We start from the raw sequence: 23,045 nt of genomic DNA on the forward strand, positions 1-23,045 counted from the left end.
CCATGATACAGAGAGAGCAGGAGGCACGAGGAAGGGGTGGGAGCACAGAAGGAAACCCAGGAATCTCATCTTACCCATAACCGAAGGCAAATCATCCCCTCTCCTGCCCCAGCTCCTCTCCAGGAAGAAAACGCCTTTCATCTGCCTCATTAATACTTCAGGCTATATTCTAAAAACCCTCCAAAAGTCCCAATTAACAGTTTAACACATCTTCAGCTTGCTTGTGAGCCATGGCTACTCAGCTCCTGGGATGCCGGAGGCAGCTATGTTCTCATTTCAGTGATCTTTTCTAGCTTAGAAACTCCTCACATGCCAGCTCTGGCCGCATCCTGCCTGCACCCCTGGCTCCGTGCAGCACTCCCAGCTACAAGGCAGGACCAGCGGGTGCTTTGCACCCAAAAGGCACCTGAGAATGGGGCTTTGGCCACAGCCCAGATCTGCATTGGGGTGCTGAGGACGTGGGCTGAGCAGCAGGACAGGGCCCGTGCTCTCGTACCGGGTGGACTCAGGGCTGCGCTGCTGCAGCCAGCAGTGGTGCGATGGAGCCACAGCTGCCAGCGCCAGGCTATAATTAGGCACGAGCACATGCTGATGGCAGCCAAACTCCAAAAGCCTTTCTTTTGCCCTCTAGAGCCCGATGTTGAAGATGACTATGGATTTGTCACAGATTGCAATTCAGAAATAGAAAGACGATGGCACACATTGCTCCGAGCTGCGCTGGGTCCCTCGGCACCGGGACAATTAGGATTTTACTCAGGTGTCAGATTCAGTTTGCCTGAGACCTGAACTGTGTTTATTCTAAAGACAAATCCCCCTCTGCAGCAAGCTCGCGAGCAAAGACTCACTGCATCCCGTGGCAGAGCCAGCCCGGCCAGCCCTGAACCGCCAGCACGTCCCCGTATGACATCTGGCCAACGCTGCCCACCCCATTGTGGGAGGTAATTGCGCCGTGGGGCTCCATCTGCCTTCCCACATCTCAACATCTGCTCGGAATCAATAGCAGGGAGCATCGCCAGCGCAGCTCTGCGGACCCCGCTCGGTGGGACAATAGGCATCGTCAGGCTGTGCTCTCACTGCACTTCTCTGCTCCCTGGCACGCAGCTCCCGTGGCTGTGCATGCACCACATCCCTGCTGCTTCCCCGTGCTGCTTCATTTTGCAAGAGCTTCTGATTGAGAACCAGGATTTGCTGTAAATCAGTTGACATAACGTTGGCTTGAGCCGGGCAAGGGCAGTATTTTAATGTACTCAGCAGCCACAAACTAAATCTTTTGTGCTAATCCAGTACTTTTAGAGAGCCTCCAGGTTTCTTGACATGAGGAGAAACATAGGCCAGTCTCTGCAACATGGATAGTGGCTGGGAATTGGCACCAGCTCATCCCCACCGTGCCAGGAGGGAAAAGATGGCCTTAGCCTGCCAGGGCTGGGGAATGGGGCAATTTGGGACCTCGCGTCCCCAGATGGCTACAAGTGCACTGCCCTGGGCTGCTCACCCAGATACCCCATTGCTCCAGCAACAGGCAGCATGAAAGCAAAGCCTCCCCCTGCACCGAGCGTGGGACATCGCTGCTGGGGATGGCCAGGAGGTTGCAAAGGGGCACAACCAACCAGTGACGCTGTGCCCTGGTTTTGGGGACTGGCAGCTCTGAGGGTTTCCAGCACACCAGAGACCGGCTTGATTTTCTCCTGGGAATTCCCTCTGTCAAGCACCTCGGCCTGTTGCAGCAGAGGGAGTGCAGCGCATACCCCCGACGTGACTGCACACAGCTACGCCAAGCACTTCTCAGCCTCCAAGCCTCCGTTAGGTAGCATTAGCTCCACTGATGCTCTCTGCCACCACAAGCAGTCCAAAGCCTCCCTTAAGTCAAGTCACGCCACCCCTGCCTAAGCATGTCAGGGATTAGACACTGAAAAGTTCATCAGTGCCATTTCCCTGCTTATCACAGGCTGAGCCCAGCACACGGAGGGGGGGCGGCGTGGGCACGAAGGGCTGGTCAGCTGCGAGGACGCTGTCCCAGGCTGCGCTAAGTGGAAGTGACACGCTGCTGCTCGCCCTGTGTGGCGGCCGCAGGTGGCTGGAGCTGACACTGTGTATGTGCTGTCTGTCTCAAACACGGGGATGATGCTAATCTCTGCCCATGATACGCGCCCGCTGGTCAGCGCGGGTTAAACACCCTCCTGAGACAGCAACCTGCTGCGTGGCTGCCTGGAGCGCTTCCCCTGTGGGATGCAGCAAAGCTCCCAACGGCACAGGGTGGCTGCTGAGGGAGTGGGAGCCAGCTCCTCGCCCTCCCTGGGGGCAGCATGGAGCTTGGACATCCCCCTGCTCCTTGCCCACAGGCACACTTCAGACTTCTCCACATTTGCTGGGTCTGGCTGCCCGCAAACCCTCACACCCACAATAGACCCTGCAACCACAGGATAAAGTCGTATGGGGAAAACTGGGAGTTTCTCTTTTCCTCCTCATTAACTCCTCCTGTTTGAGGACATTTTCTCCATAGGGCTCCTGCCTGGCTGCTTCAACCCCAGTACACAGCAATGCTTCGGCAAAGTGGCTCAAAATACGTCTCCATTAAAAGGCAGCGACCTCTGCACAGCCAAGGGGCACCATGCGGTGGGAAGGCCCTAGAAACCCACCCCATGTACCCCCTGGTCTGTCCTGTCCCACACGAGAACACCGGCACGCAGACGTGGCCCACTTCTGGCACGGCACCTCCCAGCCCACAGGGACCTGCGGCAGGGAGCAGCTGACTGCAGCAGAGCACGCCGCGTGTCAGTCGCCCCGAGATTTGTCCTCGGGACTGCACCAAGCAGCTGGTGACAGGCCATTCTCTGCACCACGGCCGCTAGGCCGCAGTAACTACAAAAATATCTTCAGTTCCTTTCCCACCAGCCCAGAGCGGATCCGGCACAAAGCCCGTGCTGTGAAAGCTGCACCGAGGCCTGTAAGGTGCCAGCACAGGGGCTGGAATCCCACCTCACCTCCTCAGCTCACACCACATCACTTAAGGGGCAGTTTCAGGAAAACAAAAGGGCTGAGGAGAGAGAGGGCTGTCACCCCTTCTTTGTTGTTCTGTGGAACATCCCCTTTCTGCAGGGTCACACATCCTTACCCTCCTTTTACCTTAACCAGATGTATTTTTAAGAGGCCACGCTGTCACTCGGAGGACTGGCCAGAGGACTGGCAGGGGAACACAGCCACACATCAGCAGTGCTTTCAGCAAGCTGAGGAAGCCCCATGAATTTCTTCCCCCCCAAAGCATTCCTGGCACCCACCTTGACATCAGCAGACAGAAGCCGACCTCACAAAGCGCAGGCCTCACTGGCTCCCTCGGTGCCTTCCTGGGCCCAGCGAGCTCCAGCACAGCGCTGAGAAGGGGCCGTAAGTGGCGCTCGGAGCTCAGCATCACCCCGCTCCCCAGGCTGGAGCTCGCTCCATTCGCTCCCCCCCAGCCTAGCAATTCTGCTCGGTGGTGGCTCCTTCCTCCTGCTGCAGGACAGCCTCGCGGTGGCAGCATGTCACCTGCAGCAGGAGGAAGGCCACCAGCCCCCTGCTCCATCCTGGGGACAACAGCAGTGCATTTACAACAGACAACCACATATTCCCAAGAGCCCAGATATCATGCAGGACTCTCCTGTTGTTTGCGGTGGTGGTTTTTCCTACCCCGCAAAGATATTTTTGTAACATAACTCAACACGTTAATATTAAATTCTAGCAAAAAAAAAATCACGTCTAAGGTATAGCAAAGCAGGAGCTGGGCTACCAGAGGCTCCTGAGAACGAGGAAGAAGATCCTTCAGCAGCGCGAGGAGAGGGAAATGCCATTTAAAACCAGACACCGCTCTGGCAAAGGCCAGATTGAATGAAGACTAAATAAGAGCTGACAAGCTGACATTTGAAAATGCAATTAGCTGCCTTGTAGAACCACCCTGTTATCTTATTGTTAATTATATGTTTGCTCAGTCTAAGAGGCAATACATTTATTTAAAATTCACTCTCAGGCTCTCCTGCTTTGACTGGTCCCTTCAACCAAGGACTCCCGTCCTCCCCCCTCCCCACCCAAACCCTACCTCGTGGGTTACAGCAAGCTCGATTCCCACAAAAGGACCGTGCTATCGTGTGTTATGTAACTGCCATTACAAACATGATTTTGGGGAAGCATCTATGGCAGCGAGTTAATTCCCAAGGTAGGAGGTGCTTGGGAACAACTGGATGCCAAGGAGAGAGCTGAGACTACATTAATTCCCCACTTACACATTCCCAGACAGGTGCCAGCCCTCCCCAGAAGCGATGAGCCCAGTCCCTGTGCTGAATTCAAATAAACTCTTCCTGCAGCCACTTGATCTAAGTTCCGCAATCAGAGAATTATTTGTTATTACACAGGTCCCTAACTCCTCTCCTAATTGTGATAAAGATGTCTTTTAAACATATTAGTGCGATCATGGCCATTTTACGGACATAAATGTAATTCACATTTGTTTGTCTTGCAAGCCAAGATAGGAGGAAGAAAAAAAGCATGCCAGCTGAGCAAACAGAGATCTCCTGAGTAAAAATCTGCCAGAAAGAAAGCAAAGGCTTCCCAGCTCCTCTAGCACTCACGGGAACCAGTCCCACCTCTGTTCAAAAACCAAGGCTCTGTAGGAAGGATGGTCTTGGAGAGAAAGTTTAGAGTGGTGAGGCAGATGAGGAAACAGTGGTACACGAAATGTGACATTAGAGAGAAGCCTGCTGTACTGAGCTCCTGCCAGATTAGCCTCACAGCTGCCACCATGGTCAGAATTCAGAAGAGGTCAACCAAAACACATAGCCGTGGACGCAGCTGCTGATATAGCTGGGGGACAAAACTCTGTGGGCCTTGGCATCTGGACGCCAGACCTGCCAATGGGAGATGTCAGACTGTGACGTGCAACAGGACTTTGAAGGGCTCTTTAACTGCACAGATGTTGTCTCATAATAAGAGCAGCCCCTGTATTTTTATATCAGTTCATGAGTGGATTAACTAAGTTTAGCTTTCCTGGGCATATAGAAGGAACCACTTAGTTTTGACAGAAAGTTCAGCCTTAGATATTTTAATATAAAATCCATATTCACTAGATGCAGCGGAAGGAGAAAATAAGATTATCAGTTTATTAAGTAGGCTGATTTGACACACATTTCCGGATGTTGTTCTCAGTGCATGTTCATCTGAATAGCTTCACTGCAGAGGGCATCAAATCCTACCTGGCCACACCGTTGTGAATTTGCAGTGGGAGAAGTGAGAACAAGCCGTGACTTCAGTCCCCAGACATGCTGCAGGACTTGCAATTCAACTACAGGAGACTGCTCCAAAGGACAGTGCCCAAACACGGTCTGGGGCATGCCAGAAGCATCATGAAGGCAGGACTGGCCTGATAGAAGCTTCAGGGGTCCCGTGCATGCTGCCACACGTGCACGGCTACAAAGCCTCGGTTCTCTCATCCCCCTCCCTCCCACTGGCTTGCACACATCTGTGAGCACGTCACAGGGACTCGCACAGAAGCCAATGAGCTTGCAACAAGCAGGCTTTGTTGCTGGGTCTGTTGGGAATCTGAAAGCAAGATTTCACGAATCCTGACACCATTTAAGTGACAGCAAGAAAGAGAGCTTTTTCTGTGCCCCTAACTCAGTAAGGGCACAGCTCAGCATACAGATGTGTCTTTATCAACTGCAGAGCCACACTGTGCTGTTCGGCGTGTTAGTAACTCTCCCAGCTGTCACAAACAGGGCTGTGTAATTAAATGGAAGGCGGCTCGTGGTACCATACCCTACTGAGGAACTGTTAAGAGCCTGTGGAACAAGATGCAGGCTGTCTCCAAGTAGTAATCAGCCAAATTTCTTTATGAAGAATGGCATTTTTCACCACTCACATACCAGAGCATGGGCAGCTCCTCATTCATCGAACAGACTACACAAAGCTTCCAGGGGCAAGTCAAGAGTCAGGGCTGGTCTTCACTTTTTCAGCTTGTTGGATGAGAAGGGAGCAACGTAATTTCTTTCCCACCCTTCACCCATCCCACCCCCAGGCTGTATGAATATCCAATAAAAGCTACTTGACTGCCATGCTCATAACTGTACATCTATGTACATGAGAAAAGGTGCTCAAAGTGACTCAGAGAGGGAGGGCTTTGGTTTGGTTCCTGCTGGTGGAAACCCTTAAGGCAGCAGGATCACAAAACAATTCTGTTTGGAAGGGACCACAGCAGGTCATCTAGCCCAACCATCTGCTGAGAGCAGGACCAGCTATAAGGTCAGGCCAGGCTGCTCAGCTCTTTGCCCATACTAGTGATAGGACTAAAGGGAACGGCCTTGAGTTGTACCAGGGGAGGTTCAGGTTGGAAATGAGGAGACATTTCTTCTCAGAAAGAGCGGTCAGGCACTGGAAGGGGTTGCCCAGGGAGGTGGTGGAGTCACCGTCCCAGGGGGTGTTCAAGGAAAGGTTGGACGTGGTGCTTGGGGACATGGGTTAGTGGGTGACATTGGTGGTAGGGGATGGTTGGACCAGATGATCTTGGAGGGCTTCTCCAACCTTAACAATTCTATACAGATCTTGAAAACACTCATCCAACAAGAGTGGAGGCACCCAACCTCTCCAGCTAACCTCTTCTGCTTCTCAACAGCATGCTTGAGAGGGAGGGAGCATTCCCCCCACCCCTACATCCATTTACCAGCACTTGTTTCAACCCATGCCTGTTATCCCCTCTCCCTTCCTCTCACAGAGGGTGCAGACGGAGCAGCAGCGAGCTCCCAGCACAGAGCTCAGCACCCTGGAGAGCGGCGGCCCCGCACCGCTGCGGCCGGGAAGGCTCTGAGACCCCGGACCCCCAGAGCTCAAAGGGGTCCGAAACCACCCCAAGCCCCCTGCCTGCAATCCCAGCACCTTACCTCCAGGTGGGATTGAGTTCCAGGCACTAAGGGCTCTTTGGGACCTTGAACTAAATGCTCGGCTGGGTGACGCCGTGAAATCAAACCCCCGTGGTTCAGCTGGGAAAGTTGTCTTGTAGCCACATTCATGGGATTCTTGTCCAGAGGTTGCTTTGCTGACTTAACGTGAATTTCTTATAACAGAACATTTATTCACTTATCATCAAGTGATTTGTTGTCTTGAATTGTTTCCTCTAGGAAAAGCTCCAATTAGGTCTTTTGCGTTCACTTCTCACTAATTCCCTGAGTAAATCATTCTTTAAGCATTGTTCCTTGTTGAAATGAGGGGCTGGGATACTCTCTCAGGCTCACACCATCATGTGTGGGTTTGTGCACGTCCAACAAATATTTACATGGGAAGTGGAAATACTTACATCTTAAGATCTTTTCTTAAAAATCTTTAAGAGCAGGGAGTGTGCATCCTACTTGTGCACCTAGTGAACACAGACAGCATCAGGACACCAAACAAATTAAAAGGAGGGCTTGGATGCTTGGTCAAGAGCACTGCTCTTAGTAATGCCCACAATGCCAAGGCTGCTTTTCCTCCATAAGGACAAACTATATAATATGGAGGAAAAACATTAAAGCACTAACCCTTTGTTTGGTAGTTTCCCCATTTTTTGAGGCCCTGCATTCTGTTTTTAACTTAGAGATACTCAAGGTCATTGGAATAATTAGGAAAAGTAAATATTTCATAGCAGGAAGGGGACTTTGCTGCATTTTATGTCAGATTCAAGGAGAATCCTATCCACCTCACAGCTCACACTGCAACTGCCAGCCCTGTCCATCCATGCCAGGGCATTTCAGGAGGAACAGAATATGCAGGCTGACAGGGAGACAGTATCACGCTTGCTGCGACTTAGAAAGTCTGTAGGAGCCCATCACTCCCCATGCTGGAAGCCTGCAAAATCTCCTGTCAAGGAGGCATGAAGCGGGAAAAAACCTGCCAGGAATTCAAATGAACCTCCAGGATGGAGCAGCTTGCATCGAGGCTCTTGGTTATGGTCTCTGTAAGGATCAATGCTGCTTCCAAAGGTGGCAGAGCAGCATCTAGGACAGCTGATGCTAGGTAAATATCAACTATACCTACGTCAGGCTTTGAACATGAGATTATTTGTTGCCTGTGACAAAGAAGAGTCCTGCAGTGCTGCAGGAGGCGAGTCCAACCCAGCCTGCATGGGCCTTCATGTATGAACCTGCCAAAGCCTCCCAGGTTCTGCTGGAGTCACCGAGACTTAAGGTGCTTGGTGCCACACTAGATTGAACATCAACTTTACAAAGCAACCTCTTTACATCATGGATACTTCTCTGGCAGCCCTAGAAGTAAGCAGCCCTCAGATTAGACTTAACTGAGTAGCAGAGGCAGAGCAATGCTATCAAAGGTCCTCCAGGTGCTGCCTTTTGAAGCAAAGCCTCCGATCCCTCCCTGAGGCCTATGTCCTGCTACTTGTCCTGCTTTGCCTGCAGTCAGGGCACGATGCTTTGCTCTCCTGCGCCCTTGGGCTGGGCTCTGTAAGCTGCATTTCTAGGGAGCAGTGAGGACAAAGGGACCCCCTTAGCAGCTGCTGCAAGAGGATGGGACGAGGTCCCCAGGACTGCAAACTGAGGAGAGCAAAAGAGGCAAGGCAAAGACTTGTCCCTGCATTTAATCCTTGGGAACTTCTACCTGGTTTAGCCATGCAAAACCATCTCTATTTGTTCGGTTGTTAATCCTTCGTCTCCTATCTCATTGACTAGGAATTGTGATCTCCATAAGCAGGGCTGAGGTCTAAATCCTCCTCTGTTTTAATCCATAACAACACAGCAAGGTTTCTTTCAGTTCTGGGTTTAAAAAAAAAGGGGGAGGGGGGGATTATTTAGCATAACAACAACTTCAAGCATGTTCATTCTGAGCTGGGTCTTTAGAATTATGTAACAACTATTCTGGATAGCAAAGGTGAAATAAATAAATAAATAGAAGTTATGACCTGCTTCAGCAGAGGGAAAAAAAAAAGAGCAGAAGTCATCCAACAACATTTAAAATAAAGAAAATGGGTTTTGAAAGGAGCTACCCACAGGGCAGGGAGACAAGCTAGACCTCTCTGACAAGCTTTGCTAAAGGCTTTCAGAAACTGTACCTGGATACAGTGCTGGGTTGGGGCTGCCTGTTCAGTTTTAAGATACAAGGGAATATTTTGATAAGAGCAAACTAAACCCAAGGAAGTACAAAGATTCTAAGGGGAAGCACCAGAGTTAAAGTTTCCCTCTTGAATTTTTAGAAGCCGCCTTCCAGGTTCTGCTTCTATTCAAATGAAAACCGATTTTCTATACATGACTCAGATAAATTAATTGTAAACAACTGTAATGGATTTAAATCCTCGTGATGTAGCTGCATTCTTATTTCACTTGCACAAGCCGCCCTCTGCATCCACACAGAAACCAGGCAATTTCCCATCTCTCTGAAGCCCCATAACAGTACAGCTGGAGGAGCTCTGCCTCGCCGTTCAGGTTTATCTACGTACGAGGTTAAGTGCTGATGAGATTTGATAGCCTGACGCTGCAGAGACAACTACATTAAAACCCCATAAAAGTCAACACACAAACACTAACTCTGCGCAGAGAGGGAAGTTTCACAGCAGCTCCTGCTGGAGTCTCACAGCTTCACATCAGAACCGCAAAAGTGTCCTGGGGATCCGGCTGCTTAATTTCCCCAGGCACCTCTAACAACCCGAAGTGCGAACCCTGCACTTGTGGGCTCCTGCTTGCCAGAGCACACGAAAAGGAGATGGAGCCACAGCCCTCTGCAGCTCTGCAGAACCTGTGCAAGCCTTCACTCTGCCTACAAGTCTCAATCTCTTGTTAGGGACACCCCATAATCACCACATTTCTGCTAAGTGGGGTTAAAGAAATGGCAGAAAAGGGTTCAAGGTACTTGGCGGACATGAATAATTCACACAGCAAGCCTTGTCCCAAGGACACAAGGTCACCTGGCCAGGCCAAAACCAGAGCACTGGAAGCAAGGATTGCTTCAGTGGAAATTTCAGCTCCTTTTTATCATCTCTTTACCATTCCCCATCAGCATACGAGCTCTGCAGCAGCAAAGGCCTTTTTGCTTCTTGTCTACGTGCATTCTTCCTTCTCTCCCAATCCCCTCCACGTGCAGCTCTTGGTGTACAGTCAGGCTCAGTCCCTAGCACGTTACTGCTCACACCTGGGCTCAGCACCTTCCCCAGCCATCCTGCACGGGCTGCACCTGGAGGCTTACCCACAGGATTCCAAGCCCTCCTTCATTTAGGGGGTACGACCACACCAGGGCCTGCACACAGGGGCTCCATGTAGTAGCATCCCCACAGACAGCTGTCAGGAGCACAGATACGAAGGATTAGGCCTCATTTCTTGCTATTCTAGTTAAAGCTACCCGACCATTCCTGATGCCTGTGCACTGCAGAAAGCCTCAGCAGTGGCACTTTGCCAGCAGGAGCATCGATTATACACAAGACCCACAAACACGAAGACAATTAGATCACAGCTAGGCAAATAATTCATTATGAATTAATACCGTTTGAGAGCTTGGGATATTTTCCATTTAATCATTAGCTGTGAGACGAAATGATTGGATTGACTGACTTGGTTTAAATCAGATCCCTAGCCACAGCCAAGGCAACAAAACCGAGGGAACATCGCAGCCTCCGGTAATCTCTGATGGGACTCGAGGGGTGATTTTGGAGCTCTGTTGTCCCGATAACCAGCACTATCACACGGCTTGAGCTCAAGTGAGACAAAGCCAGTCCCTAGACCTCAACCCCTGCAAACAAAGTCCATTTTTAAATTTCACAACTTGAGCCCATCCTCATCAGCTGACGAGACCTCCATGCATTATTTATGTTGCACTCATATTACAGCTACACACAAAAAAAGAAAAATCAGCAAGGGCCTGGCCTGAAGCTGTTAAATAGAAAGAATGTGATGCTGAATTTGGGCAGCTATCTTTCAGGGTAGGCCACGCAAAGAACTTTTCTGGAAACAAAGCAGTCACGCTGACAATCAGTGTAGCTGCCTGCCGAAGGGTGGACATTTTACAGAAACATGGTCAACAATAAAGGAGTCTGCATCTCAATAAAAGTCACTGGATTCTTGCTTTTGTCCTGAGCATCTGATAGGGGCACCCCAGAAACACTGAAATTGCCACAGCATCCATCTTAAGACAGTCAGGCATCTGGGCTGGGTTTCAATATTCCAGGTTTTCTGCAATATGTGCATCCCCCTGGCCTTTTATATGGCCTCCCAAAAAGCAGCCAGAAACATCTCCGGCTGAATTTCAGAAATGCCCGATAACCCACATGCGATTCCAGAGCTCCGACCTTGAAAACAATCTCAAAGACAGCATTCGAAAGGAAAAAGAAAAACCGACCCAAGCAGCGAGCCCCACGTGGCCTTGCCCAGCTTTAGGAGGAAGGGGATTTTCTGGAGAAACCCTCCCTCGATCCCCCCATAACCCACGTAGCGCACACCCCGACCAAAAGCAGAGGCCTCAGCAAGGTGCAGGCGTGCATCCTCCCCGTGCCCCATCATCCGAGGAGCAGCCGAGGCCACCTTAGGAGATGTCACCCCACCGGCCGGTGCCTCCTTTGGGCCCAGGGTGCTCCCACCTCAGCCACACGCCCCCGGCAGACTTTTCTTCGGCCTCTGCAGGTCGTCTCTGAGCATTTCCCGAGGACTGGGAGCAGCCGAACCGCCAGCACAGCCGGAGTACAAATGATTCAGCACTTTCCCCACCTCCAGGAGCCTGATCGATAGCAGCGAGCCCTTCTGCAGGCGCAGCCCGAGCATGCGGCCCCGGAGCATCCCCAGCGCTGCGCCCCGCGGGGCCGGCTCCATCTCACGCAGCATCAGCAGCGCAGCCCAGGTGCTGCCACGGAGGCCTCACGGTGAGGCCAGGGATGCATTTTACCAGCACAGGGGGTTTCAGAAGAACACGAATGTGGCCCCAAACACAGCGGGAAGGAGCAGGGCACAGCATCCCCCAGGAGATTTTGGGGCTGAAACTTGCCCTGTCACACCAAGGTCCATACCCCAGCTGCATTCCCCTGCCTGCATCCTGTCCCCCCGGGCTGACCCATCAGGGTTTTATCACACACGTACACCATATCATGACCCAAAAGCAAAAATCCCATCACACACCCGAGCCCAGCACCCAGCTCCCCCCGCATGCGGCTCTGGCCCATTTCTGCGAAACGGAAAAAAAAAAATGGGGGGACCCGGACAGTGGGGTCCCAAACCTGCGATGTGGGTGTGGGGCCGAGGACCCCCCCCAGCCCTGGCTGTGCCCTGGGGGTGCCCGTGCCCAGCACCCCCCCGGGGCCCCCCTTACCTGCTCCGGGAGCGCCGGGGCTCGCCGCAGCCGGGGCTCGCCGCGCCGCACTGCGCGCTCCCGGGCGCGGCCGCGCCGCACTGCGCGCTCCCGGGCGGCCGAGCGCGCCCCCGAGGAGGAGGAGGAGGAGGCAGGGAGAGAGGGAGGAGAAGGGGAGGGATTTCTTAGCGGCGCCGTTAATTAGCACCTGCACCTCCCCAGCTCCGGCTCTGCCCTCCCGGGCACCCCAAGCGCATGAGGGGACAGGAAAGGGGGGTGCCGGGCTCCGGAGCCTTTTCGGGAGAAAAATCGAGTCCTTCCGAGAGCGAGGGGTTACCCAGGTGCGCGGCTCCCTCCCTGCCCCATGCCGGGTGCAGAAGTCCCGCAGCTTGGCTGGGGGCACGGGGGGCACGGCTGCAGCTGGGGGCTGCCTGCAAGCCGGCGTGCCCCCGCCGGGTGCCAGGCTGCTGTCAGCATCACAGCCCTGCCATCTCTTCGGTGAGTTGCTCATCAGAAACGTCAGCTTAATTAAAACCTCCCCCGTCTAGGAAAGGCTCACAGTGGGACCTGCCACTTCCCTCGCCATCCCCATTACGGGATTTCATTACAAATGTTCTGCTGAGGTTGGGGAGCTTCAGTCCGGAGCACCACGCTCCTCCTCACTGATTTAGCTTGTCTTCTAGACAACATGCATTGAACATGCTGCTGCGCATCATGCATTTGAGCCCTTTATGGGGTTTGTCAGGAAAAGCTTAGCCCAAAAGACATAGCAACGTGTGTAAACGCAAGTATCCCATGACCATCAGTGAAGAAATCACCTGCTAAGTTGTGTGTGTGTCCTACAGGACCTCCAGAGGAAAGGACCTTCCTCGGGGGGCTGGGCAATGAGCTGCAGGCTGCAGTTTTACTATCGGGTAGTAGACACAGTCATACAAAACCAGAGCAGGTGCTGCAGGAGAGCAGCGGCCCAGCTGATATAAATTAAGGAAGATAAATTAATTAAAAATAAGCCAGAGCAGAGCTCCAAGCACCCAGCCCCAGCTGCCAGGAAACAGAGGCAAAGCCAGACCACACGGCAAAGGAAGGAGGGATCAGCAGCAAAGTGCAACACAAGTGGGCTTTTAAGGCCCTTTCACTATTAAGGTCACTTAGATGCAGGCTTACCTCCCTTAGGAGCTGCTGAGCACCGTTGGAAACATTAGATATCACCACACTTTGCCATTTCTGCCAGGATCCCATTGTACAGCTATATTTAGGGCAGGAATTTGTAAAGTCATTCTTCAGGAGTTGCCTTTTAAGCTGTGTTGAGTGCTTCTCCAAGACGTTGATTGCTGCTAGCTCCAGAGGGGTTCGAGGGCACGCTGGGCTTCATAGGAGCTGCTCCATGCCATCCAAAATTTACCTCTCTGCCTTGTTCCTACAAGCGTCCCATCCCGTTAGTGGTGTTGGTTGCAAAGCAGCCTGCTGTGAAGGGACTGAGGTATTCCTCCTTGGTTTTGGAAGTCTCTTTGCAGAGAATTTGCGAAGAATCCTAGCAGGAGGAAAGCACTGCCTGCCCCCATCATGCAAATAATTCTTTGGGGTACGAACCAAAGTTTGTTCACTCTTTGTAGCTACCTCAGGGAGCTGCACTGGAAGAAATGGTGAGCTGAGCTCTGATGAAAAGCTTTTTTTTCCTGATGTAAACAGATTGCATCCTGCACACACAAGACATTTGTGACAGCTAACAATTAAAATTAGCACGACCCTAGGCCCAGGTTCTTGGTGTTTCCCAGCAAGCATTTGGTTGAACTAGGAGGACATCCCTTACCAGCAGAGAGAGACATATGTACAGCAGTTATTGAGCCAGATCTTCCTGCAGGGCAGATCCCAGCCGTGGCAGGCTCTGACGCAGCAGTGGTGTGCTCCCTCCTTGGCTCTGATCCTTGCCAGATCCACTCTGGGTATTTGCCTTCGCTCTGGAGCTCCTGGTGGGTTCCTCTCTTTGCCTTCTCCCTGGAGACCCACTGCAATCAAATTAACGGGGTTAACCAGGGAAAGGGGAATGTGGAGAAATTAGATGAGTTCCTCTCCTCCAACCAATCTCTCTGAAGAAAATATTGATTAGCCTTAAAGCATTTGCACTTGGAAAGATGGATTCGCGTGTGCCCTACTGTGACACCCAAGCCCTTCAGGAAAGGCTGGTGATGGATACATGTCCCAGGCACTTTGTTTTAATGGAACAGCAGCCCTTCTTGCCCCTAGGACATAAATCATGGTTGCAGCCAGCCTGTGCTTCCCCAGTTGCAAGCACAGGACACAAAGCCCTTCCTGTCAGTAGCTACACCAGCACTGGCAGCAGTGCCTTGTCTCATTAATACACCTGCAATTTTTTTCCAGCATTGGTGCAGAGGATTTAAAATCTAGGCTACAATTTAAATACTCCCATCCTTTTATTTGCTAAGCCAGAGCAAACATGCGGGCCCTTTCAATGCAGCACAGACTTTGGACTCGACGGTTTAAGAGGGGAAGGGATCCTTCTGCTCCGAGCATCCAGTTTCAGAGACCTCAGCCCTCACCTTCCAGCAACACCAAACCTCTGCAACTGCAGCAGGATGCAACCCCCCACCTGTTGCTTCCAACCCCCTGGTGCTGGTGGGTGATGCTCAGCGCCTGCCCCCGGGCGGTGCTGAGCCCAGCCCGGCTCTGCGGTTCGCTGTGCGCTGCTGCCATCTGCCGCTGCCGGCAGAACGGCGTTCTCTTTCCTCTCCAGGACGGTTGCATTCAGCACACACAAAGCCCCACAGCAGAACACAGCGGTGTGGTGCAGCTCTAAGTCCTGCCCAAGAGCCTCTTGCAGATCCCCTGTTGTGGGCGCACTGGGAAGGGTCCGCAGCAAACTGGGAGAGCGGCTCCCCCATTCCCTGCAGAATTCCCTACTCATTGGAAAAGATGAGTTTCCTGGTGCTGGATTGAAGCTTTCTGTGTGCACATTGCAGGCATGGAAGAGATGGAAGAGAAAGCAGAGCAAGTTTTATGGAAAAGAAAGCAGGGCAAGTTTTATGGCCCCAGTAAAGGAGAGAACCAGCAAACCCGAGCTAGGCCGGTTGCTGCAGGGAGCTGTGGCCAAGAAACCCTCCACCTTTGCTAGGCCCCTGTGTCACCCTGATCCCCGGGAGCATTTCAGCCAATTGCCCTCCTTGGAGGGTTTGGTTTCTGCTGTTTTCTGGGCTCTGCAGAAGCAGCCTCCGTCTGTGCCTGTCCTCCTCGCTCAGGCAGCCTCCAGCGCCTCACTGGTGCTCTCCAACACCTCATGCACTGAGCAGGAGGAGATGTTTTTCTGTGGTCAATCTTTAATTCTCTCCTATAGGGCCTCCAGTACTCAAACTGATAGCAAAGAGCCACAGCTGCCTGTTGGGAAGGATGATTTAATTTCCAAGAAGTTACATGCAAGCAAGCATACATGCTTACATACATGCAAGCAGCCCTGGAGCAGGGAAAGGAGGCTTCTGGGCTAAACCGGGTGCCAGCTGGGGAAGTGCTCTGCACCCCATGGAGGGATTTACGTGGTGTCAGCCAGGCGTGCTCTAGCCTTATTTCCAGGAAAAGGTTTCCTTCTACCTTTAGTTCCACAACGGAAGATCCTTATGGCTGTGCACATAAGGATCTGCAGAGTTTGCAGCCCCAGGCTCACAGCTCCTGACCTGACGGGGAGCCACTCGGTGGGACGCTGGCTGCAGGGAGCCTGCTGGGGCACCCAGGGGTGCTCGCAGCCTGGCGAGGATCACACTACTGCTGGCACCGCTGAGAGCAAAGCCTGCTGCAGACAGGCAGGTAGGCAGCCACCAGGCCACTGAGTTGTCTTTGTTGCACGGCTCCAGGCGTTCCCAGGGACTTCTGTGTCTAACACCAGCTCACTATGAAATATTAAGCAGCTCAATGTGAACAAAGCTTTGCTCTGATACTGCTCTTTCCAGACAGATTTCAAGATCACAGACACAAGAGCCCAGCATCCTTCCCTCCCTTGCCCTTGGAACTTGACCTTCTGGGGCCAGACAGGGTGGCATTGCCCCCAGCTCAATAGCATCACACCCCATAAGCACTTTACAGACTTGAGGATCACTGAAAGTTTTCCCTTTACTCATTTATTGCCACCAGTTAGGAGTTTGCTCAGCTGGAAAAGCCTAGGCCTGCTTACCTGAGCTTACATGGTCTAGATTTCTAATATGAGCCAGCTGCTCGTTAGGCAAGAGGTCAGTCATGTTGCTCTGCCATAAAACCTAAGATGATTTCCAGCACTCTCCAGATGGCAAATTTAAAAGGTCATACTTCCTGAATCACCTTTCTACAACTATTTCATGCTGTATCCATGTTCTCCGTTGCTTAACATGAAGAATAATGTAATTGCTTTTGTTTTCTCTCATCTGATGTAGGAATTGTTGGCCCAGAGCACACGTACAAAAATATCTCTTTACTCCTGCAGAAGTCAGGCTGTACCTGTCAGAACCTGGGAAAACCTGCGTAGGAACCTCTCCTCAGCCAGAACTGAATCCCATGAACGTGTTCAATGCACTACGCCACTAGATTGCAGCAAAACACCAATTTCTGCTGCCAGCACGCCTGCTGGATTGGAGCAAGGAGCAAACAGAGCAGCTGAAACATCTTGCAGTCACTCAAACAAAAACGTAGGTGAGAAATCCTGCAGAAAGCGAGCCACAGGGAAGGAAATCACTGCCTTTAGGATGCCCATAACCCCCAACAATCTCTCCCTCACCCACTCTTGGGCTGGAAGTACATCCCATTGCTGCAGCAGGCAGCACCGTGCCCCATCTCAGCCAGTTTGTCCCAGGCACTGCGGTGACACAGAGGTAAAAGTCCCGAGCCAGTCCTAGTGAAACCAGGCCACAGTTTTATACTGAGCTTGCACAAACGTTTGGCAAAGTTGAAACTTGGCTGTGAATCCTTCAAGGAAGAGGTGACCTAGGAGGAACTGATGAGCTGATAAAGACAGCGTGGTCCTAGAGCCAGAGGGACTGTCAGGCAGCAGTGCCTGTCCCCAGACCACTCTTCTGCAGCTTCCTTTGCATAACCCAGCACATTCAAAGAGCAAACCCACAAAAAAAAAAAAAAAAAAAAAAAAAAAAAAAAAAAAAAAAAAAAAAAAACTGCGCTAAGGAACCTGCTTTGGCAGGGGGGTTGGATCCGATAATCTCTCGAGGTCCCTTCCAACCCCTACAATTCTGTGATTCTGTAACCAAAGGAACACTTCCTAGTGGCAAGTTTGGCTATATATTAGTCAAAATCTCCTGCATTTCCACCACAGCCCCAGAAGGCCCAGAACTTTTACTGCTATCACCAGCCCAGCAGATTTCTCGTGATTACAAGAAACTATTTTACAGTGTTGTCTGGAAGGAAGACATTTAGATGTGCAAAACATTCATTAATCATGAATAATTAATAATTAACAATTATTATTTAAAATACCAGGGCAGGAAAAATCCCGGTGTGGATATTTTTGATTTATAAATGCCATGCTTTTAATTAAAAGAGAGGCAGCATAATCATCAGTCAACTGTTTTTTAACAACGAGCAGTCTGGGCTTTGGCTGCTAGATGCCCTAGATAGAAAAGGGCAGCAGTTCTGCTGGAGCAGTGAGAAGTTTCAAGCCTGAAGGATGTGCCCTGGTGGAAACATCAAGTCCTGGGGGGGAGCCTTAAAGGATTTCTCATCATTTAGGCCATCACTCAGATAACCACTGCCTTGTCCCTAGCGCCTTCCAGTAGATGTGCCTTTAGAGGAGAAGTGTCCAGCTGGATATACTGTTTGGCACATGGCAGTCCTAAAGCAACCTTGTTCTGGGATTAGTGAGAAACTCTGCATAAACCACGGATGGATTAAAAGGTACAGAGAAGACAGCAGAAGCAACGGACAATAGGGTAAGGCCCACATTAAAGTTGCTCAGGGACTTAATGCCAGGAAAAACAAGGAAGGGAAGAGTGAGGGAGGCATGGTAATTATTCAGGCTCACACAAAGTGTTTGGCTTCCTTCTTTATATGGCCATATCTAAACAAAACTATTGCTCATGGGACTCGATCAACACTCAGCAGTGTTTCTGCTTGACTTGAAAACACCCCTCCCGCTGAATATCCTTTTTATATGAAAACAAACAACCAAAAACCCACAAACTTTCCCCAGCCCTCCCTAACCAGGCAGTGAGCTGAAACAGATTCCGCTGCAGAAAGGCTTTGCTGCCAAAAGCACGAATGCCCTTTCAGGGTCACCCTCTTTAAAAATTGAAGTCCTCACTGAAGAGCAGCAGAGCATATGAAACCGCAGCTGTACCCCATGCCTTGGGGTCAGCTCGGGGGGTGGAGAGAAGAGCCCGGGATGTATATAGTGTCTCTCCACGTGTACTTACACCCTTGCGATCCAGTTCATCCCTCCACATCAGTGTGTCCTGCACCCCACGCTTGAGAACTGCTCTCACCAAGCATGGGTGACACCACTCTCCTCCTGGGTGCTTCATGGGCTATTCACAGTGTTTGAGAGCCTGGTGAATTTGTTAACACCTTCCAGTCATCAGCCCTATAACGTTTGCCCTACTCAATAGCTGAAGAACAGACTTTTATCCACAACATCAGTCCCTCTCCTTCCCTACTGGTCTACCTCTGAGCTCCTTGCCATGCCCTGTTACATGCGCATCACTCTCTTTCAAGCAGCATCTTCAGCCCTCCAGGCAAGAGGCTCACAAACCAACAGAGCACTCAACCTGCTCACCATTTTGTGTGGCTGGAGGCAGCAGAGCGACACGAGCACACAGCTGCAGAGCTTGCACCAAAGCACATATACAGGTTATTGGTTAATCAATAGGCTTGATCCTTTTCAGACACTTACAGAAACTTGCCTAAGCAGAGCAATTAGTGTTAGGTGGGTTTCTCGTACCTATATTCCCAATTAGATTATCAGTGATGGAGAAGCAGCTGCAGGCTAGGTCTCTTTAGCATGGAATAGCTTGTAAAAGGAAGGTCACAGATCCATAATGCTTGTTTTGCAGGAGAACAGCAGCATCTTATACTGAGAGGTAATAGAGGTCTTTTGTACAAAGAATTCCCACCTGAAATCCTAGAAATCATATAAGTAGACTGCATTAGCTACACATCATAAATATTGATGCTGTTGCTAAGGGGAAGGAGGCTTGGGTTCAATGTTAATGGACTGATGTTGGTATGCTGAGAACACTCTAGGGAGCAAAAGGGACAAAATACCTCTGTCAAAGAGAGCTGAGTGCGTCGCGTGTGGCTTTCAGGCAGGACTCACAGGGCTGGCCCTGGGAACGTGTGTGTTTTGATAAGTGCACAAGTCCTTCCTTGTACCCCTTCTCTGAGTTTGGGGTTAATCATGGGATCTTGCGGTGACAGTGACTGGTTTTGCATCTGATCAGCTCCCCCAGGCATGAGCCGTGTGTCTTCTTCATGCCTGGGTGTGGGTGCACCAGTGCCTTCTGCGTGCCTTGCTGCTGAAGCTCTTGCATTTTCGTCACTGGGCTCACCAGCATGAGCTGTGCTAGTGGGTCCAGCAGGACGATGGTAGGTCCAGAGGGGAATAACACACTTCTCAGCAGCTAGGAGGCAGGTTGTGCATGGAGAGAAAGCGTGGGGAGATGGCCAGGGCTAAGCACCATGCTGCCACAGATGGGATGGAGCACGATGGTTATGGAGGGGGCCCCAAAAGACCTGTCCTGCTGCCTCAGGGCAGGATCCATCTGGCACAAGCCATGCTGGGGGAGTTAGTCCTTGTCCCACAGAGCTATGGGGAGGGAGAAGTCCTTCCCCGTGTGGCCCAGCTACTCAGCACCCCCTGCGCTGTGAGGCTGCATGTACGCTGACTGCAGCTCTGTGCCACTGCACGTCACTCCTCAAAGCTCAGAAAATATCAGCCTGTTTGTCCTGAGGGGCAACAGGAGGACAAATTAAAATAGGAAGCCTCAAGGGAGAGAGGTTCCACATATCCCAAGGGGATGAATGAACACTGGAGCAGCCCAAACCTCCTCACTGCCCCGGCGGGGCACAGCCAGCGCTGCCCTCTTTCTCCTCCTAAGAGGCACTTTCACACCTCTGTCTGCAGCACTTGAGAACCTGAAGAGCCCTTAAAGGATTAGGCATGAGAAGACAATGCTGACGATCAGTGGCTGAAATTCCCCTCCCTCTCTTCCCCCTCTGTGTTTTTCCGCTCCCTGCCTTTAGTGACTTATGCAGTCCCTGATGGTTTCCAAATTTCAAGTGCACAAGGTGTTACACAGGCCAGGCTTCTATGTCTGCTTATTATTCACAACAGAACGAGACCGAGACAGCAAATTGCTTTGTTGATCCTATGAAGGGAATCGATCCTTGCAGGCTTAGTGCGTCTGACATGTTTATTGTGGCCGCGCACGGGAAAGGATGCTCGCACAGGGAAGGATGCTCGTGCTAGCCCAGAGGGTCCAGGAGGGGTGGTCCAACCTGGGGGCTTCTGCAGCCCTGCTGCTCCTGGTCTCCCTCATCTGAGGTGCAGAGCAACCCAAGGTTGGGATTAACTGCTGGGTTTGCAAGGCCCGGAGGCAAGGGTCTGGCTGCCTGACCACCTGGGCAGGTATTAACTGGTACCCAGTTTGTGGATATCGAGCACTGTGGTCATGAATGGGAATGAAAATGTAAAACCCCACCAAAGCCAGGCTCTGCAGCCCGTGCCACCTCTGTGGGGCAGGGATGCTGCACAAACCAGGGGTCCTGCAGGTCTGGGCTGTCCCAGCACGGTGACAGCGGTGCCCACGTGTGACCGCATCCTGCACCAGCCCAGCCTGAGCGCTTCAGGCCAAGGGCTGCTTTTCCAAACCAGCACCTCGTCTGGAGGGCTTTGGGTTGGTTTTTGTTCCCTTTCTTCATGATTTCTGGCACTGCACGGCACAGTGCAAAGCTCACTCTGAGCTGAAGAAAACAAGATATGAAGCAAAGGCAACCTGAAACTGGGCTGGAGAGAAAGTGATTACTTGTTAATGGAGCAGAGAGTGCAGCGAGATGAGGCTGTCCCAACACGGCGATTCAGGCAGTAAAACCCCCCCACTGGGAGCCTCTGCCACACGCTTTCAAGAAAACTGAGTTTCTCAGAGACAATAACAGATCGTAAAGCTGCAGGACACACACAGGTCATTACCGAGGTGGCACGCAGGCACCTCAGGTGGCCGAGCCACACAGACAGCAGGCACCAAACCAAGGCAGGTCAAGGCTGCCCCAGCACGAGGGTCCTGAGGGGAGCTGCTACCCAGCCCCGGAGGTGGAGAACGCCTGTGTTAAACAACACCAGTAGCTGGCAAAAGATGCAACGTGTAAGCAAGTATCACAGCAAAATAGCTGCTCGTAGATTCCAGCATCCACTTCCCATTATGAGCATAAATCTCACTGATTTTGGATAGGAGTGAACGTGCAAATCATGCCACTCTTTAGCCAGCTTCAGGTGATAGCAGTAAACTAAATGATTTTCCAGCTTGGGGCTGCAACTTAATGCCCTGTGTGCACCTCGGGGTGTCAGCCCTGAGACCACGTTGGGTATTTCTGATGGGAGATCATCCGCGTGGCTCCAACCCAGCTCTGAGCTGACCCAGCTCTCAGAGCCTTGCTAAGGAGCATGTTGGTGCTGGATTAGCTCTGAAGATTTCAGCCCTGGGGCTTGGATGACAATACAGTCCCAGCGCTTTGCTACTCCAGCATCTTTCATGCGACAGTTCATTGATTATCAAGCTACAAGGGACAACAGTCATAAATTCATTTGATCTTGTTTATAGTATTCGTCTGTCAGACTTCCCTGAATCGATTCCCATTTAAACCAGAATATTTCTCTTCGGGAAAAAAAAAGAAAGGACACAAAGCCAACTATGTGTCACAGGAAACTTTCCTAACGCCGCCTCTCCTCGCGCTCCAGATGCCTTGGCTGCAGCAGGGGCTGCCTGGGGCTGGGTGACCCGCCGGGCAGTGGGAACCCCAAATAACCTGGTGGGTGGGGAACAAGGGTCCTGAGGTCACACCGACAGGGATGGGGGGTTTGGGATCCACCAGGGGCATGAATTGGTGCTTGTCCTCACACCCACAATCCCCACTTGTGATATAGCAGAAATAACCTGTGCTTTTGGATGATCTTGGTATTTATAGCATGAGCTCATGGGGCAGAGACTTTCCCCTAATTTGCAGCCACTGCAACCACCAAGCTTGGCTCTCCCATGTCCCTGCTGTCCCCATAGGAAGCCTGGGAGCATGATAGGACCCTGCCCCATCACCCAGCGATGTCCTGGGGTGCTCCCCACGCCTGGCGGCGATGCCTTTCTCCCCTGGTGAGTGCAGCCAATTAACGGCGCACCCATTGTGCTTCTGTAATTGCACACTGTATTGCTCTAAACAGGAGCGGGGGGGGGGGGGGGGGGGGGGGGTTGGGGGAAATGGTTGCTGGGACTAGAGACTTGAAAACCCATTAAAGGATTTATTTTTTATTTTACCCAATACCTTGGGGGTTTGAAAGCTCATCTGTGTGTTACTGCTCCAAATGGAAAACCAGAATAAATGCATATTTGAAGTAATAAAAGCCCTTTCGTACTAAATCCGAGTACAAATTAACAATTACTAGTGCTGTCTAATGCCTTTCTGCCTCAACATTTTCATTTAACAGCCGTTCTTTTATCTTCAATGCTCCAGTTATTTTTTTTCCTCCAAGATATTTATTGTTAAGTTGGGGGTGTGCGTTTTGTTGTGTTTTTTCCCCCCTCCTCTCTTTC

General features: G+C 51.4%; 1 protein-coding gene across 8 annotated transcripts in view; it reads right to left on the reverse strand.

The window, feature by feature from the left end:
* NFASC (neurofascin) overlaps positions 1–12,373 on the reverse strand; it is an 84,698-nt gene extending 72,325 nt beyond the window's left edge. For 3 of the 8 annotated variants that reach the window (XM_040536146.1, XM_040536145.1, XM_040536143.1), the window contains exon 1: positions 12,289–12,354. The gene's annotated coding sequence lies outside the window, so the exon portion shown is untranslated. The other 5 variants (XM_040536149.1, XM_040536147.1, XM_040536150.1 and 2 more) reach the window with 4 other exon arrangements.
* Between the last annotated feature and the right edge of the window lie 10,672 nt (positions 12,374–23,045).

This window comes from Cygnus olor, chromosome 24 (assembly GCF_009769625.2).
Source record: "Cygnus olor isolate bCygOlo1 chromosome 24, bCygOlo1.pri.v2, whole genome shotgun sequence".
Lineage (NCBI taxonomy): Eukaryota > Metazoa > Chordata > Aves > Anseriformes > Anatidae > Cygnus > Cygnus olor.